This window comes from Nelumbo lutea, chromosome 3, assembly GCF_056320005.1.
Source record: "Nelumbo lutea isolate HS-2025 chromosome 3, American lotus-T2T, whole genome shotgun sequence".
Lineage (NCBI taxonomy): Eukaryota > Viridiplantae > Streptophyta > Magnoliopsida > Proteales > Nelumbonaceae > Nelumbo > Nelumbo lutea.
In genome coordinates this window covers 55,060,406-55,087,802 of record NC_142686.1, presented here as the reverse complement: position 1 = coordinate 55,087,802, position 27,397 = coordinate 55,060,406, and the positions used below count along the sequence as shown (strand labels likewise).

Below are 27,397 nucleotides of genomic sequence, written 5' to 3'. Positions count from 1 at the left end.
GAACAAAACAAGTGAGACAAATTCTGAAGCTTAAAATCCTCAGTAACCGACACCCAAGAGATCAGCTTGCCGACAACTCTCTGCACTAATTCTTCAGGACCTTTTAGCTCTATTACAGAAATTTATACTATTCCTCTCAGCCCAAATAGACCACAAAACAGTTGCAGGAATGGCTTCCACACTAACTTTCCTTTCTTGTTGAGGCCTTTAAATCTCCAACAGCACAGCAGGTCCTTGACTGATCTTGGCATAACCCAATTAATACCAAGAGCTTTCAGGAAATGTCCCCACACCAGGGAGAAAGTCGGGCAGTGAAGGTACAGGTGATCTGTAGTTTCTGGGAGAGAACCACACAAACCACAAGAGGGGTCCAGAATCTGAATGCCACGTCTCTCCAGGTTAGCTCCAGTCAAACGTTTATCAAGAGCCATTGTCCAAACAAGAAAGTTAGACTTGGAAGGCTTGTTGGATTCCAAGCCTGATTGGCAGGAAAATCCGAAGGACCTGAACTGTTCAACTTGAGGGCCAAGGACTTAACAGAGAAACAACTATCTGAATTCCATTTCTAGCTCCATTCATCCTCCAAATTTATATCTATCCCCTGATTTTGAAGCAGCCCCAGCAGCTCCACAGTTTCTTCTAGCTCCCAATCAAACAAGCTTCACCTAAAAAGGGGGGTCCAAATAATGGTTCCTCCAGAAAAGTTATAACTCTCAGCCACTGAAGAGTCTTGATTAACAACACATTGGAAAAGGAGAGGGAAAGCTTCCACCAAAGGGCCCTCCAAGAACCAAGGGTCCTTCCAGAACTTTATTCTATCTCCTTTGCCAACCTTAAGACTGACCCCTTCCAAGAGGGCAGGAAGATTCTTCATAATGCCTATCCAAAGAGAGCTGCCCCAGTTTGGAGGAGGATCCCTTGATCTCCAATTACCCCATTCCACCTCATACTTAGAAGCTAAGAGGTTTCTCCATCAAGCATTACTTTCAGAAGCAAATCTCCATATCCACTTACTGAGAAGAGATGAATTAAACTTTCTTAATCCTAACCCCCCTTCTTCCTTAAAGAGACACACTTGATCCCACTTGACAAGGTGTATTTTCTTTTCTTCTTCCCAACCCCTCCATAAGAAATTTCTCCATAATTGCTCCAGTCTTTTTGCTATTTTGTTTGGGATAGGAAAGAGAGAAAGAAAGTAAGTGGGTAGGTTACTTTCAAGAAGCCAATTTTTATTCCATTCTTTCAATGACTGGGACCCAAGCCGAAGAGGAAGACCATTTTGCCCCAAGGGGAAACCACTTCACCGAGAGGAAATCAACCTGGCAAGCCAACACCTCAGCACATTCATCTAAATTTGAAACTTGGCCCACTAGAATAATCTGACTTTTACTCAAATTAACTTTAAGAGCAAAAACCACTTCAAACCAGCTAAGAATTCCAAGGACAATCTATAAATAATTCGGAGAGGCATCAACAAAGCATAAGGTATCATCTACAAATTGGAGGATATTGACATTTTCCCTTTCAAGGGAGATTGCAAAGCCTTCCAAACACCCAGAGACTGCAGCCTTCTTGCTAACAAGTGTGAAGATTTCCATGACACAGATGAATAGCAAGGGAGCAAGGGGATCACCCTGTCTCAAGCCTCCAGAACTGTCAAAAATACCCACAAATTGCCCATTAACCAAGATTGAAAATTTCAGAGACGTGATGCGGACTTTGATCCAGTTTCTCCATTGCTGCCCAAAGTTCAATTTTTCCAGCACAAAATCCAGGCATCTCCAGTTAACATGGTAATATGCTTTCTCAATATCAAGTTTACAAATCAAAAATGAAGTTCCCTCTCTTCATCTAGAGTCAATAAGTTCATAAGCAATGAGAACTGAGTCTAGCATCTGCCTCCCCGGAACATGGTCATATGCTTTCTCAATATCAAGTTTACATATCAAACCCGGAGTTCCCTCTCTTCTTCTAGAGCCAATAAGTTCATTAGCAATGAGAATTGAGTCTAGCATCTGCCTTCCCAGAACAAATGCACTCTGATTATTATAAATCACACTGCCTAAAACCCCTTCCATTCTTTCAACCAACACTTTAGCCAGGATTTTATAAAAACTGTGTAAAAGGCTGATTGGCCTAAAATCCTTGGTGTTCATAGTTCCCAATAGCTAGTTTCAAAATATCTAGTTTCATATGTTGCCTTTTTCCTTATTTATTTCAGTCTTATACCGTCAAAGTGTGGGTACTGATTTTCATCTTCAATTCTGACATTAGGTTTAAATTTTGAGCATAAATTGCATATTTGCTTCAGTTTCCAAAGTTTGAACTTAAGATGCAATTACAAAATAGACTTTTCATATTGATATCAGATTTCAAAATTGGATTTTGATATTGCACTGCATGTTCCCCCTATTTCTAGTTTCATATTTTATTTATAATATCATATTTTAGAGCCTGCACTTAGAGCATGATCACAAAAGAGGGTTTTCTACGTTTACATCAAATTTTCAGTTTTAACTTTGGCATTGAAACCACACAACCCGTTTTTTTTTCAGGTTTCAATGTTAAATAAGCCATTAATATGCTATTGTGATGATGCTAGGCACCAATAAAATCCTGCAATCTATTCATTCGAATAATCACAAATAATAACTGATAAAGGAGGACTAATGGGGCAAGTAATTATTATAGACATATTCACCATTTACTTGAAAACTCAGATCCACTAAAAAGGGCGGAGAGGGGGAAGAAAGAAAGAACGGAAGATTATATAGTAGATTTTCCATTTTTTGGCCAGTAAGAATTAAACTCTAAATCCAAATCTGGAAGCCATACACTCAAAACTATCCAAGAAGAGCTCAGTGATGCTAACCTTAACCCAGGTAATATAAATCTTATTATGAATATCCCATCGAAGATTACAAAGAATTAGATAGCTATACAAGTTAATATTAAATAGCAAGCCTACAGTTGAGGATGATTCTATCTATTAATCATACCTTAATTGCAGGGATGAAAGTGAGCAACTGAGCACTCGAAAATGGTTCTTTGTGGTCTGGTTTGCTGCAGCGGAGAAACTGGCGAGGAATGAAAAAATGTGTGAGAGAGAGGAGAGGAAGAAGAAGATGAAAGGGGAGAGACAAATTGGTGGTAACTTACCTCGTCGTCGCCAGAGAGCTCAGATCGATACTTCAGCTGCCGGAGGTGGGAGTGACGAAAGAGGAGGGAAAGGGAGTCAGAAAGTTGGAATCGGGTAGTGAAGGGTTTGAGGGGTTGTTTGTCATTTCATTTTTTCTCATTTCGATGAGCCGTGAGCGGGAACGGGATTTCGATTCCGGGGGGGGAGGGGAACTTTGGCTGCCCACGGATGAGTGGGATGACAGGAATTCCTGTCGCTTGTCAACGTAACACATGTCCTCTTTTTTAAAACTTTTAAAAGTTGAAGCTTCACGGTTACATTTAATTAATAATTAAAGTATGGACATCGGGTATATCTGACAATTTGAATATAAATATAAATACGAATATGTTTGAAAAACGCATAAATATAAACAAAAAAATATAAAAATGATTGAATACGGCAAGAAAATGCATACAAATTCCATAAATATATTAATAATATTAAATTTAATGTCAAAATAAGTATAAATAATATATAAATACATAAGAATTATATATTTAAATGATATATATATATATATTTACATATGAATAAATATATTATAATTAATATAAGAGGACATGTAGATATTATAAAATTTTATTAATAATGTATCAATCAAGAGTCCAAGGCAAATATTATATACATTTTTAATGATTAATACATGCAAAAAGTCAATATTATTTTATTATCTATTAAAGTGTAAGGCATAAAGCATGTGTAACTATTATATTTGAATTATTACATTATTTTGTCTATTTTACTATTTTTATTTTTTAACATTAACAAAGAATTCAATTAAAAAATTAATTCTTAAATGTTTGATAAATAATAATTATATATTTGTAAATAATAAATAAGTTATTATAAAATATCAATTAATAATTTATAAAAATATATAATCTTAATTTAAAATATATCAAATCTATTAAATTTTTGAAAATGCATATCATATGAAAATTCATAAACTTTAATTAATAAAATAATTATTTCATTAATAATATTTTATTTTACACAATTTTTAAGTTAAAATTTATTTTTTATATTAAATGTAGATTAATGGATTTGATAGATTCAATTTATATTATATTTTTAAACACTTTGTAAACAATACCTTTAGTTTTGTAAATAATAAATACATTGTTATTTAATGCAAATTAAAATATTAATTAATAGTTTATAACAATTTAAAATATATATACCATATGCAAATTTATAAAATTTAAGTATTAAAATAATTATTTTATTATGAATCTTTTATTTGTATCAACTTTTTAAATTAAAATTCATTTTTAATATATATGTAGATTTTATAAATTATTTATTCCAATGATTTATAAGATACTAATTTTGAATATTGTTCTATTTAATTTATAGTTAAAAATTTTGAAAATAAATGTATGTTGTTTTTGTTTGCATGTAAACATTAAGTTTAATAAAAGTTATTTTGTTACACTTATTAACATGAAATAAAAAATGGCTTTGTGGTTAATGTACAATCACGCCTTGGCATTGGCCAACTTGGGTTTGAGTCACACTCCTCCCATTTGTATCCTTTATCGATGCAATCTGATGCCAAGCTCGTATTGATATTTTAATACTTGCATTTAAGTATTTAACTTTGAATGTGGTCTTCACAACGTTAACAAGGAGTTCGTTAAACTTTAACGTCCATCCACTTAGAGCCTGTTCATTTCTTCTTAACTATATCTCTTAAGATGAACTTTTAACTATTTATACTATTTTAAAAAGCACGAATGGCCTTAAGAATATTTCTAGAATTTTCTAAGGACAAAATTTACCCCTCTATATTTAAATTTATTGATAAAAATTAGGGGAAATAGGGTAATTAGTTAGTTATTGATATTAAATGAGTTGAAAAGAGGTAATTTAAAGATATTAAATTCTCTCTCATTAAATCCAACATAGAAGTTATTAACTTTCATTCGTGTTCATTGAATCATATATTTAAGTTATTTTTGTTTCTTCTCATCATTAAGTTCTATTAAATAAATCCATACTTAATAAAATAATAATTCCAATAACATAAAAGCTTATACTTTTAAAATCTACCGAGCAAAAATAGTGTTTTCATCTATGTGGTGGTAAGAAATTAAATCATTTTAGATCAAATGGGTTAACCCATGTTGCCACGACCAAATAATAAAAATAATAAATCTATACTACTTTAAAAAGCACGAATGGCCTCAAGAATATTTCTAGAATTTTCTAAGGACAAAATTTACCCCTCTATATTTAAATTTATTTATAAAAAATGAGGGCAAATAGGGTAATTGGTTATTGATATTAAATGAGTTGAAAATAGGTAATTTAAAGATATTCAATTCATTCAATTCTCTCTCATTAAATTCAACATTTAAGTTATTAACTTGCATTCATGTTCATTGAATCATATATTTAAGTCATTTTTGTTTCTTCTCATCATTAAGTTCTATTAATTAAATCCATACTTAATAAATTAATAATTACAATAACATAAAAGCTTATACTTTTAAAACCTACCTAGCAAAAATAGTGTTTTAGGTGGTGGTAAGAATTTAAATCGTTTTGGTTCAAATGGGTCAATCCATGTTGCCACAACTAAATAATAAAAATAAAAAATGGATAAAATTAAAATTAAAAAATTTGAGAACATTTTTAACATACATATTAAACAATAATATGCATGATAAAAAAGAAAATGTTTTTATTAATGATGGAAATGGAATATAAAATTTAAAACCAATTGTAAATAAAAGTTGTTTCCTATTCTCTCTCATTAAATCCTATATTTAAGATATATTTTTCTCATCATTAAATTATTGTAATTAAATACATAATATTAATTTTAATTGCATAAAAATAAATATTTTGAAAAATAATTTGAAAACAAAACCATTTTCTTCCCTTCTAGTGATGGGCAAACAATTCGACCATTTAGGTTCAAATGGATTAATAAATAATTTCATAATTAAATGATAAAAAATTAAAATAAATAACTATGAAATGCAAGAAGTATTTTTATTAATGATAAAAATGGAATGCCAAATTCAAAATTTATCTATAAATTAAATGATGTCATAGTCAAATAATAAATTTTTTAATAATAGAAAATACAAAGAATCACAAAAAAAAAGATAGAGAAAATTTTGGGCACATATTTAATATTATATATTTAAAAAATATAAAATATTAGGTACATCTCTAATATTGTGCATTCATTAAATTAAACAAAAATAAATTTTATACATAAGAACTAATTTTATCAATGATGAAAATGTAATACAAGACTTAATGTCAACGTAGAAATCAAACAATTTTTATTTTTAGATGATGGGTTAGTGGTTTGAGTCAAATGATAACATAAACAAACAAAATTTTAAGTGTGAAAAGTAAAAATATTTTATATAATGTAAATGAAATATACAATTTAAAGGGAAAATTATAGTCAAAGTCGGTTGTACATTTAAAATTATGTTGCGGGTTGGTCCAAAAACCAACGAAACTCTGACAACCGGCTCTCCCACTCCCTTTGTCTCTCGATCTCCCTCCCTTCCCTTTCATTCTCACAATTATATCTCGATCTCCTGCTCCCTCTGTCTCTCCCACTCTCTCAGCTTCAGTCTGTAGCCAAATCAAAACCTCTCTCCCTCTCTCTATTGTTCTCCCTCAATCTTTCTCATTCTTCTCCCTCACCCTCCCTCTTGGTCAATATCTCCTTCTCTCTCAATTCCTATCGTTCTCCAATTGGTGTAATTTTCGTATCCAAGAATTTCTTGTCAATTTTTATCAAATTGGTATAATAAATTTTGAACCAAGTTGTTTTCATGTTCTTTTATGTGATCTGATTAATACCATATAAGTGTGTAAGAAAATAAAACAAATGAGAGAGGGAGTGGGAGAGAAACTGAAGGAGAACGATAGAAAATGATGAGGAGTGATTTGACCCGACTTAATAAGTAAAGGACACGTGGATGCAGCCTGACAACTAGACGACAAATCAACATGTGGTGCCACGTCAGCAAATCGGGGGACCTCGGGTGCTCGGTCACTTCGGAGCCAAAGCACCTCGGTACCCACGTATGCCGAGGTGCCACAACCAAACCTAGAAGCTAGCCAATTGTCTCCGAATTTATCGGGATCACGCCATGTAACTATAGGCCTTATCCTCACCCTGCCCAAATTAGAGGGAAACAGTAAGCCTTATTAACTTATACGTTGCCCTCCTTCCAAAGCAGAATGGATCCTTACATTGCAGGCCGAGGATTCTGGGAGCATTTCACGAGACCCATGACAGCCCAGCTATATAAAGGCATCAACCCCCGAGACTTAAGTACGCGCGATTACTTGCTCACTATGAAAGAATGGTAGGATCCATCTTATAGACGCCAAAAAAGATTGTGGAATGGGTGGGTAAATTTCAAAAATTTTCCTACCTTCTCCCAACTGGGAATCGTATTCCCTAAATTTAGAATACAATATTCAAGGATCCTACTTGAACCATAATCGAATCAGATCTGAACCAAAAGGAAAATGGAGGATTATACCTGATCCGGAGAAGCAGTATCTCCCAAAGTTGGTGTTCACGCCCAAAGATGACACCAAGATCCGCTCCTACTGAAGATGACACAGCTGTACGTGGAACGGAATCAGCAGAGTGCGTCCTACACACTGGATCCTTCTCAAGAACCCTCTGGAAACTCTGAGCACCAAATCTTTTACAGTCTTTTCTGCAAGACTGATGTCAAGAATTGATTTCATGATTTCTTTCTTCTGCAAAGATCAAATCTTGCAAGAAGAAATCGCGGCGGCTGGAGGAGAACTCCTAGGACGAAGATGACTAAATTGCTTCTCTTCTCTCTAGAGTGTGTATGAGATCCTATCTCAATTCGCAAGATGCTATCTTGCTTGAACCCTTGTTTTGAAAATCCCTTTTTCTCTCTTAGGGTTTCTCCTCTTTTCTTATTGATTAAGAAACATCCTAAATTAGGAGTTATCCCAATCCAAATCAGTATTTAGATAGGGAATTATCTTAATCATATCTGCAGATTAAGTTAGCTTACTCCTGATCTTATCAGGAGATTACCAGATTCAAATCTGATTTGAATTTGGTCTCCCAAAGTGGATAAGGTTAAAGGCCCAATCCTTTTGCTAACATTAAGCTCAGATCCGCCCCATAGATGGGTGATCATATCAGCCCAACTCGAAATGGGCTTTTGGCCCATTAAGTGTTCAGTGCTTAACTAGTTTCCAATATGCTGCTTAGTTGGGCATCTTTGTATGGCGTGGGACCCAAGCATTGATCTACACACCAGCCACATGGGTTCGGCCCAGCCTTTATTACAAGACCTAGCTAAATTAACTGAAAAGCTCAGTGAACCCCTGAGTCCATCACATGAACCCTATGGGCCCAACACTTGCATTAAGTGGTCCCTGGGCCAATCTTATAAAAACCCAGGGACTGTGGGCAGGTGCAAGATTAGCCCATCAGGTACTATCCTAAATGGTCTTACACTTAACCTCTCAGCCCTTAATGATCAAGCATTGCCTGACAAGAGAGGACCTCTCCCTCGACTGCAAAGAACAGTGCCACACTCTCCACTCACATGGATCCCGGGAATTAAAACCATTTGCAAACACTTTGAAACCATATATAAATATATCATATATAAATTTTGCACAACAAAATTCCAATGATTGAAATTAACTGCCGGCAGTTTGGTTTCTATCAGAGAGAGTGCATTCCCGATCATTACCTTTGTCCAACAAAGGGGGTGATCCTGTCACTATGATCACCCACTCAGATGAATTCTCAGACTGTCCCAACATACCCAGGTTTTGATCCCCGTTAAGGATCTCACTGATTGGCATATCAAAGACAGCCCAATCCGACACCTAGTGAAGTGTCATAATCGAGTCTAGGGGTCAGGTGTAACTTTCCAATTTTGCCCATCTGTCTCCAAGGTCCAGGGCAATACTGGAAATCTGGTTCGGTTCAAGGATTCGAGTAACCCCATACTGCATGTGCCTTGGGTCTTACCTTGGTGGCCGAAATAGGCCATCCCAACACCTGGTGGCACACCAGTATCAGCCTTGGCAGGATAAATCTCCCCAAACTTATCCAATGGTTGTGAACATTGAAAACTAACACGAGTCTCTATAAGTGTCCAATTTTAGGGTCTTACACAGAATTAAACCAAACAACATGAATCAAACATGCACTTTATTTATTTACACTAAATATCAAAAGTACATCAAATCGGATTGAAGCTAAGGGCATACAAAATTGTCTAACACACTAGCCTACTTGCATTCAAGCTTTCAGCTCACAACCAGAGTACAATACTAACTTAAGCATCAAAGCGATCTCGCCGGGTTAGCCACCTTGGGTTCTCTGATCCTTTGTCTTGCAGTTTGGTTCAGCTTGCTATGCGACTAGTGTCCAAGTAATCTTCCAGCTAGGAGATTCCAGATCGCGCACCATTAGAAATTAAGGGAGAAGGAGATATCAACCAAGAAAGAGGATGAGAGAGATTGGGGGAGAACGACAGGTAGAGAGAGAGAGAATTAGAGAAATTGATATAGAGAATGTAAATACAGAAACCAAAAACCATTTTTATTTATTTTTAAATCACATAGTCGTTGAGTAGATAAAGATGACTGTGAGTGAAATGGTGTGAGCGGCGGCGACGACTTCTCTTTCTTCTTCTTCTGCTACCTCCCCTTTTGAACCCAGATCTGCTACCTCCCCTTCCTCTCTCTCTCTCCTCTCTTCTTCGTCACAGTGATTTTCCCATTTTTTCCCATATCTAAAACCAAACAATGGAAGTGTACATTTTTACACTTTCCCATCCCATCCCATCCTATCCCATCCCATCTTTTCCCTTCCCACAATCCAAACGGAGCCTGAGGTTACATTATCAAAAATCAAAATTTAAAGGAAAAATTCCATATTGGTACCCTGTACTTTAGGGCTTGTCACAAGTTAGTACACAAGGTTGCATTTGAAAGCGGTATAAATCAAGATCGATGCAAATATTTATGCCGGTTCGGTTTTGACAGCATTTGGAAGGAGTGTACATCAAGATCAATGTAAAATTCCACTCATGTTCGATTTTGTTGGCATTTAGATGGAGTGGAGTTTTACGTTGATGTAAAACTTCATCTAAAGTAGAGTTTTACATTGATAATCGATGTAAAACACTACGCTTTTCTCTTCACACTTTTTGAAACTCAAATGGTCACTTTTTACGTTTCGATGTAAAATGTCATCAATGTACTTTTACACCAATGATGTTTTACATCTGTTTCAAACTTACGCCAAACTTCAAAACATGCCACTATAATACCTCAACTCCCAAAATCTACTAATTTAGTATCTAGCATCAATTATCTGATATCAAATATGATTTATAACATTTCAAAATTACCCTTTTGAAGAATACAATAACGAATAATAGTCCCAAATCAATAGCTTTGAGCAAGGTTAATTGCCCCTTCACTATAATCAACTCCAATCATATCAACGAACCCTTGCTTTGAAAGCAAGCTCATGAAGAAGCAAAGTTGGCAGACAACTAACAGAAAACAGAGCAACAAACCGGACCACAAAGCTTTGAAAACAAGAAAATAGGGCAAGAGACAATGCAAGCAACAAATGAAAGTGTAAATGGAAGGGATAGAAACCACTTAACAATGAACGGTACAGGATACATATCTACCCTCTATGAGGTGTGAGCGTGGACCCTCTAACTAAACATGAAGGCTGTGTTTGGTTTGAAGGAAAAAGTAGGGAAAGGAAGGAAAATGTAGGGAAACCTTTACAAACGTTGTATAGGTTTTCCTATGTTTCCCTTCCTTTCCCTACCTTTTCCTTCAAACCAAACATAGCCGAAAGTTCACGCTTCCTAGAAGTTGCTTTGGGATCAAGCAATTCCGATGCCTCCAGAGCTTTTCAATTCTACTCAGACCTGAGCCTCTCCCCTCCACTCTCTCTCCATTCAAACCAAAACACTAGGGGTTTGTGTGCATAGTTGTTTTTGACCTGTTTGAAAACCATCTAATCTAAATCACCTTCAAAAGATTTTCAATCCAAGTTTTTTTATTTATGCTGAATTATTGTAAATTTTTGACATATATGCAGTTGTTGTGTAATTTTTTAGCGGTAGGAAATCATCGAATTTCGGTCCTCTAATTGGCCATAATGATGAAATCATGTTAAAAGAGTCGGTAGACGGTTCTTATATGCATGTCAAGAAGGCATTTCTGACGTTTCTGGTTTTGGTTCAGTTTTCTTTCGACTATTTCAAGTTAGGTTGTGTTTGGAAATGATGAAAATAGAGTGTGAATGCAAATATATAGAGTGTAAAATGGTTCATGCAAATACAAAGTTGGGCTAGTTTTGCATTGACAAATTTACCTTCTTACCAAACATGATTTCAGATGCAATGGATGCAAATATGAATCCCAATATAGTATATAATATGCCTTTTTTTAATCAAAAGCCCACTTGAATGCAAATTTACTTATTTTTTATTGATGTACTTCTACATCTCATTATTGATGCAAACACGCATCAGAAAATGTGTTTTCTGTCATTTGTCAATGCATAAATGCATTGTTACCAAACATAGGGTTGATCCTCCTATTGAAATTATCTGGTCCTATTCTGCGGTTATCTTTCATGGTGGTAATCTAAACTGACTAGACCCTCTAAGTTGATAATTGTTTTGCAAGTAGGATTTCACATGAACTTCAAGAGGGTATTGTAAAGAAAATTAGATGATGTCCAAAGGGTGTTTATGTCACTTTACATGCCATTTAACGTCCATTAATGATTTTGGACTAAAATGATAGTTTTCAAAGTCCATGTACTATAGTGGCATGTTTTGAAGTTTTTGTACTAATTTGCAACAACCCCTAAAATACACGGTACTAATATGGAATTTTCCCAATTTCAAATTATTATCTACATAAAAAAATTGTATATGTTAGCACAATCAAGTCTATCAGGTAAGACTCAATTATCCCGATTATTAATCGAGACACTTCTAGGTCTATGGTTTGTTTGGAACTAGTACAAGTTGTCCTAAATCACAACTGACCCATTGATAGCCTTAGAGTTGGAGATCTCCTTCCCTCAAGTCCAAACAAAAAACCACTTCCACATGATCAATATCCACAAGTCTCATACGGTGTTTTGTTGGGAAGAGATATATCTAGACTCTCAATAGGGTGGTTAATACAAGTAAATTTACTAAAGTGCCCATTTGTAATTCCATGGGTTGATATCAACAAATATCAAAATCATGAAATAACAATTGTTAAGGCACAAATCATTCTCAAGGTATTCTCAAGATGAACTTTGTTGAGCGCTTATTAATGAATTGAGTTTGAGAAATGTTAAATGGATTTCATGATGACAAAATAGTCTTTCTTTTGTTAATTTCCTTATTCCTATGTGTTTTGGCTTTTGTAGGTTTTACCTTCTCTAGGGGGTGTATTTGAAAGAGAAAAAGAACAAGAGAGCACTAAGGGGGTGTATTTGAATGAATGCCCCCACCCTTAAGGCTCAGTTTGGAAAGAGTACAAATGCAAATATGTACAGAGTAAATACATACAAAATATAAGATTTTGCATTTGTACTCCTTCCAAACTCAACTTAAGGCTGCATTTGGAAACAATGCAAATAAATGTGAACACAAATATGTAGAGTGTAAAACGGTTCATATAAATTGCAAAGTTGGATTAGTTTAGCACTTACATCTTATTATCAATGTAAATATGCATTGGTCTATCATTTGTCAATGCATAAATGTAATGTTTCCAAACACAGGCAAAAGTGAATTAGAGTGCAAATTTACCCTGAACCGTGATTTACACTCCATTTGCATCGTTTCCAAAAGCAGCCCAAAGAGCAAAGTTTTATTGCGATGGGAAAAACATATGCAGTTACATAAATGCCCTTATTAGGAGGGCCTGCTAAGGGAACAAGAAATTAAATAAGAGATGCATTCTATGCATACAAGCTACTTAGGACTATCTACACTCCCTCTCGAACTAATGTGGATACTGCATTAGTTTGCTTACAAGGAACTCATGGCATAAACGAGTTATGGCTTTGGTGAAGATGCCAACAAGTTGCAACTTTGATGAAACATTCAGAAGAGTAATTGTCTGATGTATTGCTCATTGTGACACTAGCAAGTGCACTAGCCGTTCAAGTAATAAAGTAGTGAGTGAAGTATCGTTCCCACGAGAATTTAGGAAACAATTACCAATACTAAATTGAACACTTCTTATCTGATCAACAAATAAATCAAAACTCTAATGAAAGCTAAGAAATCCTAAATTAAAATCTATCTAAATCATTGGCCCAATTGCCTTCAAATCAGGTTAGAAGAGTAAGCAGTAAATGTCAATCTCAGAATTCAGCAATCTATCAATTTGGATCATTCGAATGAATCATGATTGAGCCTTGGTTTGGTGAAACCCCAAGGTCATGAACAGCCTTTCTCAAGCGCATGTTCATCCTATGCATGAGTGACGGTTCTTCTATCTCTAGCAAGAATCTAATCCCCATGCATGTATTTCTTCAAACACTTCTAAGGCATCAATTCAAATCTGAATTGATCACCAACTGAATTGTGCAAGTTATCTCTAACCTTGCACTCAATTCAGTTCTTGAATAGTAGATCTGAATTCCTAGAGTCTCGCTCAAGCACTCTAGGAATTCCAAGCTGTAGATTAATTCACCCAATCTGAAATTTGCAGATCTGAATTCTCTTTCAAGCAATTCAGATCTTGCAATCTCAGATCTGAGCTGAGTTTTGAAGGTTAGTTGGCCGAATTACTCTACAATAACACCCTTATTCAAGAAACTTCAAGTATAATTCATGACCATTTGAATGAATAAAAAAGAATTAGATTGCTGAACTGAAATTTTACAAGCTGAAATACATCAAGGAAGAATGGAAACAAGGAGAAAGAAGAAAGAAAATATAACAAAGAAACTGAATTCAAATCAAAAGAGAATGAAACTACAAATGATTTATTACAAAAGATCTTTGAATCACAAACCCTCAATTCGAACTCACCTTCTTCTTCTAGCTTGCTTGTCTTGAACTTCTTTCAGCCCTTCTTCTTCTTCTTCCTTGCGCCTAGCCTTCTTCTCTTCTCTTCTCTCAAGGTGGCCGAACCTCTAAGAGTGGGAGAGCCTTCCTCTCAAGCAATTGAACAACTTTCTCCCCTCCTAGAGGCCTCCTTATATAGTTTTTCAAAGGGGCTCTTGCCCCTTCTTGAAGCCTCTAGAATGGGGTGTATTACACCCCTCATGAACCTTCTAGAGTGCTCCCTCCTTCTCTTCAAGAAACATCTAGGAGTTGCCGCCCCTAGCTCCCTTTGGGCTGCTATTTGGGCTACAACTTAGCTTGCTTTTGAGCTCAAGTGGGCTACACTCTAGGCTGTTATTTGGGCTAAAAATGGGCTGGGCCGAAATTTCCTTCTTGGTAGGCTTCTTCCCTTGGATTTTCCAAAGAGTTTCACTTGCTCTTCTTGGGCCGAATGAAATTCTCTTGCTCTCATGGCTGGGCCGGGCTGAACTTGATAAATTTTGGGTTTTCTTTTCTTGCTTTTGCCTTCTTTTTGTTGATTTAGCTCCCCCTGAAATCTTTCTTGCAATCAAGCTAAAATAGGGCAAAATTTAATTAAACCATCATAAAATTTCATGCAAAAACCTCATAAAATATAGATAAATTGTAAGTTCATCATTGTCCCTACAATGAACTAGTCAAGAATGAAATAACAATCAACCTTAATGTCTTTGATGCGCTCATAGAAGATGGGATTGAAAGCAATTCGGATGGCATTCATGTTACCTGCATATAATGGTGTGGGAGCAAATATAAGCAATTGTAGTTCCTAAAGAAGACCCCTCAATCAAATAATCTCTTTGCAAGTAACAAAGATTGTGTGATACTTTACTTTTATTGATGATTTAGGCCATGTTTGGGAGTGTTTATGTTAAAAATAAGTGCTTATTCGAATAAGCACTTATTTGCATTTGACACCCAACTTTTTCAACTGCTTATTTTAAAAAATAAGCATTTATTTTATATTGGGTGTGTGGTGGTTTTTTTCTCCACTATGCACTTAACTAAGCATTTGTGACTCTTTTGTCCTTAATTTTCTTCCAAATTTTCAAAATATTCAATCCAAAGTGAATGAATAAAAGTACTTGATAGAAGTGTTTTTATCAAAGTACTTTTAGTACTTTTACAAAAGTGTTTTCATAAAAGTACTTCGATAAAAGCACTTTTATTCATAAAAGTACTTTTGTAAAAAAATGTTTTCATGTAAAAGTACTTTTACAAAAAATGCTTTTGTAAAAGTACTTTCGTAAAAATATTTTACTTTCATAAAAGAAATTTTATAAAAGTGCCTTTGTAAAATTGTTTTCGTAAAAGGGTTATAACTGGTATTCTAAAATTCACCGGGGAATTATGGGAGAAAAATTTGAGTGCGTTCTTATTATATGAGCACTTCATAAAAAAACTGAAAGTTTGAGCTTAAAAAATAAACACTTATTTCAGGCTTATTTCTCAAACACTAAAAAATGCTTAATGGTACGATCCCCACCAAAATAAGCACTCCCAAAGATGGGCTTTTAGGCACAATAGTCTACTTCTTGCATGTCTAGGAGATTAGAGAATCATCAAGAAACGGGCACTATCTTGTTGTAGTAGAATGATGGGTATCAAGACACGCTGCCTAATTATAATTAGCATTTAAATATACCTGAAATTGAAGTGAAGCATAATAGGAAAAGAATAAACCATGGCCTATGATACCATAAAGATATCTAATAATCCTATGAATAGCATTAAGATGTGGATATCATGGTGTAGACTACATTTAATATAAAGGTTCTCCTTCATCGTGTGATAATTTTACATGTATGTAATTCCATAGGAGTGTCATCTCGTTTGGTATTTGTGAGATAACTTAACTAAATCAAGTTTGTTATGTATTTTCCTCGGAAATATCATTCCCATGTACTCATTTAAAGCCATTTTGTATCTTTATATAGTTTCTTTGATTAATAAAGCAAAAATTTTTATTAGAGGCATTCTTGATATTCTTTATTATCTAGTCATAAGGTTACATCGTAGAATATTCAAGTGGTGAATGAGACTCGTAAAGGGAGATTTGGATGATTTGGTTTCTTGTAAACCTAGCATATCCCAAGGGTGGACTTAAGCATTTCACTTTATGGTTGCCACATGGTCATTTAATAATGACATCTCTGCTCTTTCCAACATGGTAAAACCCAAATCTAAGAGATCTAGGTTCGCAAACACAAATCGGAGAGGTTTCCCCCATGGTAGAACCCATATCTGAGTTCACATACACAAATCGAAGGGGTTTCCGCCATGGTAGAACCCAGATCAATGCAGACGGATCAGAGAGTTTTTCGCCATGGTACAACTTAGATATGGGTTCGCAAACACAAATCGAAGAGGTTTCTGCCATGGAAAAACCCAAGTTCACACAAACACAAATCAAAGAGATCACACCAGATCTAGTTTAAATCTATATTTGTGTTCATTGTGACGGATCTGGGTTTGCAAAAGAAATCCATCGCATGTAATATATTTTCTCAAAAAAAATCTTATATTTCTTCTATATTTTTTGAAAATTTCTATTAATTTAAAAAAATGATGGAAACTACTTTCAATAAAATATCCTACATTTTTACGTTTTATTTTCTTGTATTAAAAAAAAAACTATCGGTTTTTGTTATCTTCCTACATTTTTTACTTTGGCTTTCTAGTATTTTTGTTATTTATTTTCCTTTTTTGCTTTGTTATAATTTTTGTTTTTTCCTACATTTTTTATATTTTTCTTTTTTTTTGTATTTCCAAAAATTTTGTATTTTCTTTGAGTTTTATAGTTTTTCTAAATGTTCATAATTTCTATTTTTTGAAGTTTATACATTTTCCTATATTTACTTATTTATTTACATTTATTTGTGTTTTTTCTATATTTTTTTTTATAATTTCATTGGTTTTTCTAAAATTCTTGTTTTTTTATATTTTATATTTTCTAAATTTATGCATTTTTGTATTTTTTGAATTCTTCTGCAATTTTTGTGTTTTTCTTTTTACAATTTTCTGTTTTTATGTGAAATGATAACTTTCATTTAAAATTTCTATTTTTTATAATTTTTTTTTATATTTTGCATGAGATATGTTTATTATTTTCTGCATTTTCATTTGAAAAATATTTTTTTTATCATTTTTATGTTTACTTAATTGATATTTCTATGTTTAATGCATTTGTAATAGAAAGAAAAAAAAAAAGATGTCAGAGTTTGGGTGAGGGTGGGTAAAGGTCATGGTGGGTTGTGACCCACTAACATCAATAAATATGGGTGGCAAATGTTTTTCTTTTTTTTTGGGGGTGGGGGAGGAGGGGGGTAGGAAAAAATGAGTACTTCATTTCAAACAAAGAAAACCATAGTTTGGAAACAAACATAGAACAACAACAGACAAACAAAACAGAGCAATAAAACAAAAACAAAAAACAGTAGCAAACTATGCAGGCTCAAATCCTGTTAAGTGAGACACTCCGGGCAATCAAATAGAAATAAACCTCGACCCTGCACACCTCTCTGCGCTAGGGTATGGGCTAACCCATTACCATTCTTGCTAGCAGAGGAAAAAGAAACATTCAAAAAACCCATTGCACTATCAATGCCTTTTAGGAGAGAAGAGACCTCTTCTGGTCTAGGGAGACCCTTTTTACTGACAGCCGAGAGAAGTTCTTTACAATCAGATTCCACCACACAGTTGGAAAAACCTGAGAGTCTAACTAGATCCAAGCCTTGTCTCATAGCTATGGCCTCTGCTTGGAGAGTTGATGCTACAAGAATAGGACCAAAACATGCTGCCAAAACAACACCATTCAAATCTCTAATCACTGCTCCAAAAGTCCCCTTATTGTTGTATTTGAACCCTCCATGAACTTTTTTTTTTGATAAATAAACCCTCCATGAACATTAACTTTCACTTGTCCTGTCGGAGGAGGTTGCCAAAAAAGAACTGGTGCTTCTGTAGTTTCAGATACATTTGTACCTCCTGAGTAATTCTTCGAAGTCCCTATCATGAGCTGCAATTGCCTGTGTACATCCATCAAAACCAAATTTGGAGAGTTCTTAGTGTTGTAAAAAAGAGAAGAGTTTCTTACTTTCCATAAGAACCACAATATATAGGCAATATTTTGAAGAAGAGAGCATCCTCCTTCACTTGAGCACAAGATTGAAGCCAGCTTTGGAGCCAATTTTTAAAAATTATATCAAAAGGGTAGGTGTCCATCTGAGCATTTAAAACACTACCTAACCAAGTTCTCTTAGATAGTTCACACTAGCAAAGGGTATGGAAGACAGTTTCTGTTGTTGCACCACAGATTTCACATGTATCATTATTTACTACCTGTCTCTTTGCTAGGAGGGTTCTAACAGGAATTGCATCTCTACTACATTTCCATAGGAAAGTTTTGACTTTGAGTTCCACAGGGATTTTCCATATGGATTTCCAAAGGGTACAGTTGGGGGGCTGACCAATATCAGCATTATCTGATTCAGTAAGATGTTTTGCTACATAGTAGGTTGACCTAACTGTAAATCTTCCTTTCGAGTCTGGAGTCTAGGCTAGCACATCCTCCCACTCCCCTCTTGCCAGATTCAAATTTAGAATTTTGCTTGCATAGAAATCCCCTACCAACTCCTTTACTAAATATTCTTTCCATGCTCTGCTATTATTGTCAATCAGTTCACTTACCAAGGTAGGAGAGCCTGGCCCCATTAGCTTGAAGCCATCTACCTGTGGAAGCCAACTGTCACCCCAAATTGAGAGGTTATTGCCTTTGTTCACTAGCCACACAACTCATTTTTGGATAATCTTCCTTCTAGCTAGGATACTTTTCCAACCCCAGGAGCCTGAGGAGGGGAAACCATCCCTTAGGAAATTTTTACTTTTGATGTATTTCCCTTTTATTATTTGGGCCCACAAGCTATTTTCAGCTGAAGCGATTCTCCATACAAGCTTTGCTAGGAGAGCAAGGTTAAAACAACATGGATCCCTAAAGCCTAACCCTCCATCAAGTTTGTTTCTTGTAATTGTGTCCCAATCCACCCAATGAATTTTATTTCTATTACTTTCATTCTTGCCCCACCAGAAGGTTCTTTGGAGTTTATTTAACTCTCCATAATTTTTTTTTGGGATTAGAAAGCATGATTTAGCGTAAGCTGAGATAGCTGTTACCACGAATTTCAACAAAATCTCCTTCCCTGCTTGGCTTAGGTACTTCTCATTCCAAGCATTCATTTTGCTCTAAGCTATCTCTACCAATTGAGAAAAAATATTTGCTTTGGTTCTACTAAAAGAGGTAGATAGTCCAAGATATTTGGATGGGCTCCTTACCAGCTTGACTTTGAGGCTCTTAGTGATGATTCTCTTGAATTTGGGGTGGGTTCTGGAGCTAAAAAAGATTTCAAACTTAGTAAAATTCACCTGTTAACCAGATGCCTTTTCATATCTTTGAATGACTTCCACCACATGGGCTCCTTCCTGAAGGGAGGTTGTTGTGAATATATAACTCTAATCTGCAAAAAATAGGTGAGAAATGATGGGGCAGTGAGCATTTAATCTTATACTTGAGATTAAAGAGTTTTGGATCAGCCCATTTAAGTTTGTCGAAAAAACTTCAGAACACATGACGAAGAGATAAGGAGATAAATGATCCCCTTGGTTGATCCCTCTTTTTGGGAATATTTTTCTTATAGGAGTACCATTGACTAGTATCTGGTAAGATACTGTGGATACACACTCCATCACCCATCAGACCTACCTTGGACCAAAACCCAATTTTAGGAGGATCCTCTGAATAAAACCCCACTCCGACCTGTCATAAGCCTTGCTCATGTCAAGTTTAAGAGCCATCGTGCCTTTGGAACTTTTACATGTTTTCATGTGGATTAGTTCATGGGCAATGAGGATGTTGTCATTTATCACCCTTCCTGGGATGAAAGCATACTGATCTGGGCTGATGATTGAGTCAAGATAGGGCTTCAACCTAGTTACCAATGCTTTTGCAATGACCTTATAGGTTGTATTACAGAGGCTAATAGTCTAAGATGGGTTGCACACTCTAGGTTCTTTACCTTAGGGACTAGGGTAATGTAGGTAGAGTTCAATTCTCTTAATAGATGCCCGGATTGGAAAAAAATTTTTACCGCATTGATTACATCTTCCTTAACTATTCCCCAATATTTTTGGTAGAAGAAATTAGGAAGACCATTTGGCCCCGGAGCTTTCCTGGGCTCCATTTGAAATAAAGCGGCTTCTATCTCTTCCTCATTTACATCTCTTTCTAGACTAGATCTCATTTCTTTTGTAATAGAGTTGGTACATGCTTCCACAATTCTGCCCAAGTGTCTGGGGTTTGTAGATTTGTAAATGTCTCCAAAATGGTCCATTAGGACTGTATAAATTTTGTCATCCCCCTCTACCCAATTTCCTTCACCATCTTTATTTTATTTTATTTTATTTTTGGATTGATACTCAACCCACACCCAAGATAACCCACCCCACCCATTTGCCACCCCTATGTTTGATCATGCAAAAGAGAAGTTACTGTTATTTTCTCATTGACCAATCATTGAAGATCTTAGTAGTGTAGGCACTCATGATTCAAAAGTAAGCCCATGCTTAGATATGAACTAAAAATTAACACAAAAACAATATTTATTTGCTACTATTTATTTGTTATTGGTTGCGTAAAATAATAGAAAAGTATTAACACAAAAACAATATGTAAAATTAATAATAGAAAACTTACAAAAACTAAAACAAAAAATTAGGAGAAATAAAATCAAATATTATTGATGAAAAAGACAAAATTAAATTAATCAAAAACAAGAAAATAAAAGTTATATTCTTAATCTCCATTTACAAAAATGAAGAAACAGATGAATCGTCAACACACCCTGATTTTGTATTTCCAGGATTACCCTCTTAAAATGGTTAAAATTGTTAAGACATCTTAGTTTTATATTTCCAGGTTTTCCCTTTTTTGAATCAGCTGCCCTTTGTATTGGGAAGTGTGTACAATTATATTTCCAGGTTCGAGTCCAATTATATTTTGACATGTTACCGAGTGCTGAGTTAGAGTAACCTACAACCTGCTAAAATGAAAATTCTCTAAAAATTTTCTTTGTTAAAGAAATAAACACAAAGGTAAAGCTTTCAACCTAGAGTTCAAAAACCTTTTGGCTTCTATCTCAACCCTTTCCTCAAATCTGAACTCTCTTTGTAGAAATCGTCACCAAGAATTTGTTAGGATGGACAAATTCCCCACTGGTCGTGGTTTTATGAGGAAAATATAGTAAAAACCTCCCTTGAAAATGACGTTTAAACATTGAAGTGCTAACAAATGATTTACAATTATTACAAAAATATTGAAAAGTATTGATAATTCAGTAATAATTACTGATAATTAGTTTGTTTATTCAATAATTTGACAATTTCATAATGATGATAATTTCAGTAGTTGTTATTATCAATTTATTAGTCATTATTAAAAATAATTATCTATAATTTTTACTATTAATAACCTCAATAGTATTGAAATTATCAAATTATTAAATAACAAAATTACTGTAATTACTCAAATTTCTGAAATAAAAAATCATCAAATAAAAAAAATCTATAAAAATTATTGAATAACAAAAGTGATTTTAAAAATCATTGTTATTATTATTATTATTGAATTATCAATAATTTCCAATAAAGTTGAAATTATCAATAATTTCTATGGGATAATTATAATTGTTATTATTATGTAACTATCATTTTTGAAAATATTGTAATTACTATTATTATTTAATAATTCTCATTATTATCATGTAATTACAAAATTATTGAATAAAAAATAGTTATCAATAATTGTTTTGAATAACAAAATTTAAATCATTTTTCGTAATTTCTAATAAGAAAATTTTTGAAAATTATTTTAAATAATGGTAATTATTGGAATTGGCATAATTATAAATTATCAAATTAATGGATAACAAAATAATGTTTTTCTTATGGCATTTTTTAGGGTGTTAGTAAGGATTTTCAATTTCTTAACAATTTCTCTGAAGTTTTGTACTATTTTAGGAGGATAGGAGGATGGTGTTTTGTTCAGAACATGAGTTGGATATCATGATTGAGGATTATGATATGTTGATTCAATGATAGATTTCAAGTTGTCGATGTAGGCTTGGCAAAACAAAAAGATGCACTAGCAATTCTTCAATTTTAGACCAATTTAGTTTAAAGGTCCTAAGAATAAGTGCTTAGTTAATCATTTTGGGTCACAATGGAACTACTGAAATCAGTCAACTTGATCGTTCGAGAATGAAAAAATGAGAAAAAAAAAGGAAAAGAGGGGATACCTTACCTGGTTAATTGGTTGAGTTGCAGTTCTACCATTGGTTGGAAAAGACAATGGAGAAGAAAGTGTCAAAGAGCCTAACCCTATGTTTTTGGACGATTGAAAGGCATAAGTGGCATTTTGAAATCTAACTAGGGACAATTTTGTAATAAAAAAAATTGAAAAAGTGTTTATTGTATAAGCGCTTTAAAATTTTGAAATTTTAGGCTACTTCAATAAGCATTTGTTTCAAGCTTATTTCCCAAATTTTAATAAGTGCTTAATGGTATGGTCCTGGCCCAAAATAAGTTCTTATTCAAATAAACACTTATTATTAAGCACTCCCAAACTTGGCCTTAGTAGTTAATGAGCTTTAAAATTGACTGCATTGGGTATTTTTTGCTATGAACAATCATTGGATTTTTTTTATATCTTCAATCATATTTTTTTCGTCTAATCATGCAAACCATGTCAAATTATGATTAGTTTATCAAATTGAGTAAATTTTCACATCTTCAATCATAATTGTTTGGTTTAGTTTAGTTTAGCTTGGTCCCCATCCTAATGATTAGCTTATAATCTTAATTGTTTGATTATAAGCTAGAGTTGGTTTATAAATTGATGAAGAATTGAGTTGTTGTTATTTTTGTTGTTGTTGAAATATAAATTTATTAGAAAAGAAAACAAAGTATACAAAACATGTATGAAAAGCATAAAGCAGAGACAAAGCAGATCCCACAAGCCATTCCAACAAAAGAAACTTTGAACAGGGATGAGATCACAAGAACAAGACCTAACAAAGGCAGCACCCAAACACAAAGACATCGGATATCCTACTACAAGGCCCAAAGCACCCCCTAAAACATGAAAAAAAACTAGTGGACCTAATTACTTCTGCCTCTACCTCTTCTACCTCTCCCTCTAGTGCTACAAGTCCCACATGAAGGAAGACAACAACTGACAGGTCATAATAGTTCATCAGCAGCTTGGACAAAGTAGATCCCATAATCCATTATTATTTGTGTATTATTTTTCATACTTGAAATTTGAAAATTAGTTTATAATAATTCAAATATATTCTTTTAGCAATAATATGATAAACATACACGTGCAACACACGTGCACCCCACGAGTTATCAAAAAAGAAAAGAAAAAATAAAAGAAAAATAATAACAAAAAATTTATTAAAAACTAACAATAGAAAATAATTAGATATCAGTTTCCCATGCATTGCACGGGCCCCACTATATATACATGTCAAATTTTAGAGTGGGCTCATTGACCAACTTGAGCCCAAGCCCAACCTGAATGCATCATATTTCAATCATGGTTTTCAAAATTGGAATGGACCAGATGGTCGGACCGGAAAAACTGAAAATCGGCCAGGTTACCGGTTTTGTTTTTCCCCAAAACTGGATTTTCTCCAAAAACCGTTGATTTTGGTCAGCAAACCGCTGACCTGGGCGGTTAACCGTTCGAACCGTTCAAACTGTTTTGACCATTTTCTTTTTATTTTTTGTTAGAGCAGGCCAACCGCTCAACCCGGGAACTGGACCCCTAACTGGTTTGTTCTCCGGGTCGGTTTTAAAAACCTTGATTTCAATCATTCGATGTGGGGCAGGCCTGTGTTGGGAAGATGAGGGCAAAAGAAAAATGGTGACATCGTCTCCTCCCAAATTTCTTCAACTTAACGGAGTCCATGTGATTAATGGGCACTTGGACTCAAAGAATAAAATAAAATAAAATAAAACACTTTTAATTTCACCTCTCCCTCAAGTTGTTCCCCTCCCCATTTCTCTCCCCTGCCACTTTGCTTGAGTGTCTTTCTTTCCAACCACTGCAAATGTGAACTCCCAAATTATAATGGTTTTTGTTGTTTGAACAACACAAGCAAGGTGATTTACTTAGGGTCTGTTTGGTTCATAGTCAGAATTGAAATCAAAATCAAAATCCTCTGGAATCGGAACGGTCCATTCCCATAGTCTGTTTGGTTCAGACAGGAATGGGAATGGGAATTAAAATTAGCAAGAATGAGATTTCATTCCCAAGGGAGAGGCACGGAATGGCCATTCCCTCAAATGGGGGAATGCCATTCCAGCAGAAATGGGAATGGGATCCCGATTCCGCCCAACCAAACAGTTGGAATAGGAATAGCCCATTCTGATTCCTATTCCAGACCCCTATTCCTGCAAACCAAATGGACCCTTAGTCATGAATTAAGGAAAGGGGCAAATGCCTCCTCGTCGAATTAGAACCATTTTTGCGGTCTTAACAATTTTTTTTTTCAAAAAAGAATTGAAAGGAAAAATGAGGTATTGAAATTTACAAGATATATCATAGGCCTTGATCAAGATATACTATCTCTAAACATTATGTGAGACCCAAACATATGAAAAACAGTGAATTTGTGAGGGATAAATAAAATCTGGCAGCCAAAACAAAAAAAAAGAGCTAATAAAATCCTTTTGTTCATTATATCTAGAAGCAAGAAGCTTGTGATTTCTCCCTTTTGTTTTTTTCTACGAGAAACTCTGAAGGTGATTGTTTTCGATTCTGATTGACAAGTTCGTTCACTTGATGAGGCAAGGTAGGTGGTCAGAGAAAAAAGAGCTAGAAGGGAAGGGGAGAGAAAACTCAAGATGCAAGAGCCAAGAGGGGAAATCGAGCTAGGGAGATGTGGAATTATGGGTGTTCTAAGACACCCGTTAACAGCCATGCATTAGGAATATCATACGTTTTCTCATGAGGAGAAAAAGACCCCTTTGTGAATGTTCTGCTAGTTAACCTCAAAACATATTCTCATTGTAAATCCCCAAACTACCCTTATTTATTTGAACAATGAGAAGAAATCATCATCATACTGTTAAAATCCAATAACATTCTTAAACATTTCGTGTTTTTTTTGGAGTGGGAAGGAACTTTATAGTGCTCTGATAGAGAGTTGCTGATTAACTCTCTACAAGAGAGAAGTGATCATTCTTAGTAGTTGTGTTTGCTGGTTTTTCTGTGGATCGAATAGAGAGGAGTAGTCAATGGAGATCACCAAAGCAGGAAAGGAGGAGGAGCAACCAAGAGTATTAATCAAGAACTCTGAGAAGAGATTGGGTCTCTATGCAAAGGTAATATCGGATAAACCACTTAATGTATCAGGAGTCATAGAGCAAATCAAGGACATGTGGTGGTGGGTTAAAGGAGAGTTGCATATCGAAAGAGCTACTGAAAATCTACTTTAGATCTTTTTTACTAGAGAAACGGATAGGAAGCATGTGCTGAGAGATGAACCGTGGGTAGTGAAAGAGTACCCTCTCATATTGAAGGAATATGTTGATTATATCTTACCCTCATAAGTGAAATGAATCTATGGATGTGTGGGTGAGAATATTGAATATTCCAATGGGGTACAGAACAAAGGAAACAGGAGCTCTACTGGCGCAAACAACAGGGGAAGTTTTAGAAATGAACTCTGAAGAAGATAGAAGAAAGAAAAAGAAGGAAGAATGGAATAGGGGCTTGAGAGTGAGAGTGAGAATAGACATTAGAAAACCATTAGCAGTAGGGGCAAAGGGAACCTTAGAGGATGGAAAAGAAAGCTAGTTCTTCTTTTAGTATGAGAACCTGCCGATTTTCTGTTACAAATGTGGAGTGCTTGGGCATCTGGAAAAAGCATGCGTGGAGGCTACAGATAATAGCAAACAAATAGAAAATCTAATTGCAAGAATGAAGGAACAAAGCTTGGACTCCTCCAAAGCTTTGATTGGATACGGGCCATGGCTGAGAGTTGGAGTTGGAGAAGAAGATGATAGATTCCTGAATCTTGAGAAGAAGAAGAAGAAGAAAGAATAGGGGAGAAAGAAATCAGAGTTTTAGACCCTGAGAGAAGAGTCTAGAAATGGGAGGAGAACTGAGATAAAACAAAGAAAAGAATCTGTCGAGACCAGTTTGGAAGGTATGGACGAATGAAGAAGAGAAGCCCTGGAGGATAGAGCAAAAAGAGTAGAATGTAAAGAACTTATCAGAACTCCGGTGAGAAGGAAGCTCTTCCCTGAAGAGCACGACACAGAAGTTGGACTGACAATCATGGAGGAAACACACCGGAGCTTCAATGTTGTCCTATCTTCAGCTAGTTTTTTTTTTGGTGAAGAAGTCTGAATAGAGAGCAGGTGGCATGGATGGAAGCAAAACCATCCCCAACCGCACAAACCTTACTTTTCCGGGTTACTTAGTTAGAAAAGACCAACTAGAGTTGAGTATTGAACCACACAAAATAGGAAAATCGTGCTTGACACTACAAGTCATACCAGATATGGAAGGTGAGAGAAAGGATTTCGAATATAAGGGAGAAGAAAATCTTTCCATTTCCAGGAAGATAGCAGAGGATGAGCTAGAGGCATCCTCAGAATTTATTGTGCATACTGAAGAGGTTACAGGTGCAGACAGCCGCTCTGATCAAGGAGAAGAAAAGTGGAGTGATGAAGAGCTGGGTATGGGCGGGCAACCTAACCTAAAGTACCTATTCCTAAACCCAGACTCAAACCCGAACTCAAACCTGGAGCCATCCCTAGACCCAAAACCGGAATTGAATATGGACTCAAACCTGGACACAAACCCAAACTCAAAGCTAGACTCAAACCTGGACCCAAACCCGCATCACCAGATAAGAGTTAATGAAAAAGAGGTTCTGCTTCTCGCTGAAATCAGTAGAGAAAAGAGGGGGAGAACTCTGAGTCAGGAAGAAGATGCACAAGAACAAGCCAAATGAAG

The 27,397-nt window shown here is 34.9% G+C and overlaps 1 protein-coding gene across 2 annotated transcripts in view; it reads right to left on the bottom strand.

Moving 5' to 3' along the window:
• The window catches only part of LOC148865061 (3'-5'-exoribonuclease family protein), a 31,509-nt gene extending 28,103 nt beyond the window's left edge, over positions 1–3,406 (bottom strand). Inside the window, exons 1-2 of one of the 2 annotated variants that reach the window (XM_088979352.1) lie at positions 3,160–3,406; positions 3,000–3,077 (exon numbers count right to left, since the gene is read on the bottom strand). The gene's annotated coding sequence lies outside the window, so the exon portion shown is untranslated. The remainder of the gene's footprint in view (positions 1–2,999; positions 3,078–3,159) is intronic. The other variant, XM_088979353.1, reaches the window with a different exon arrangement.
• Positions 3,407–27,397: the final 23,991 nt, after the last annotated feature.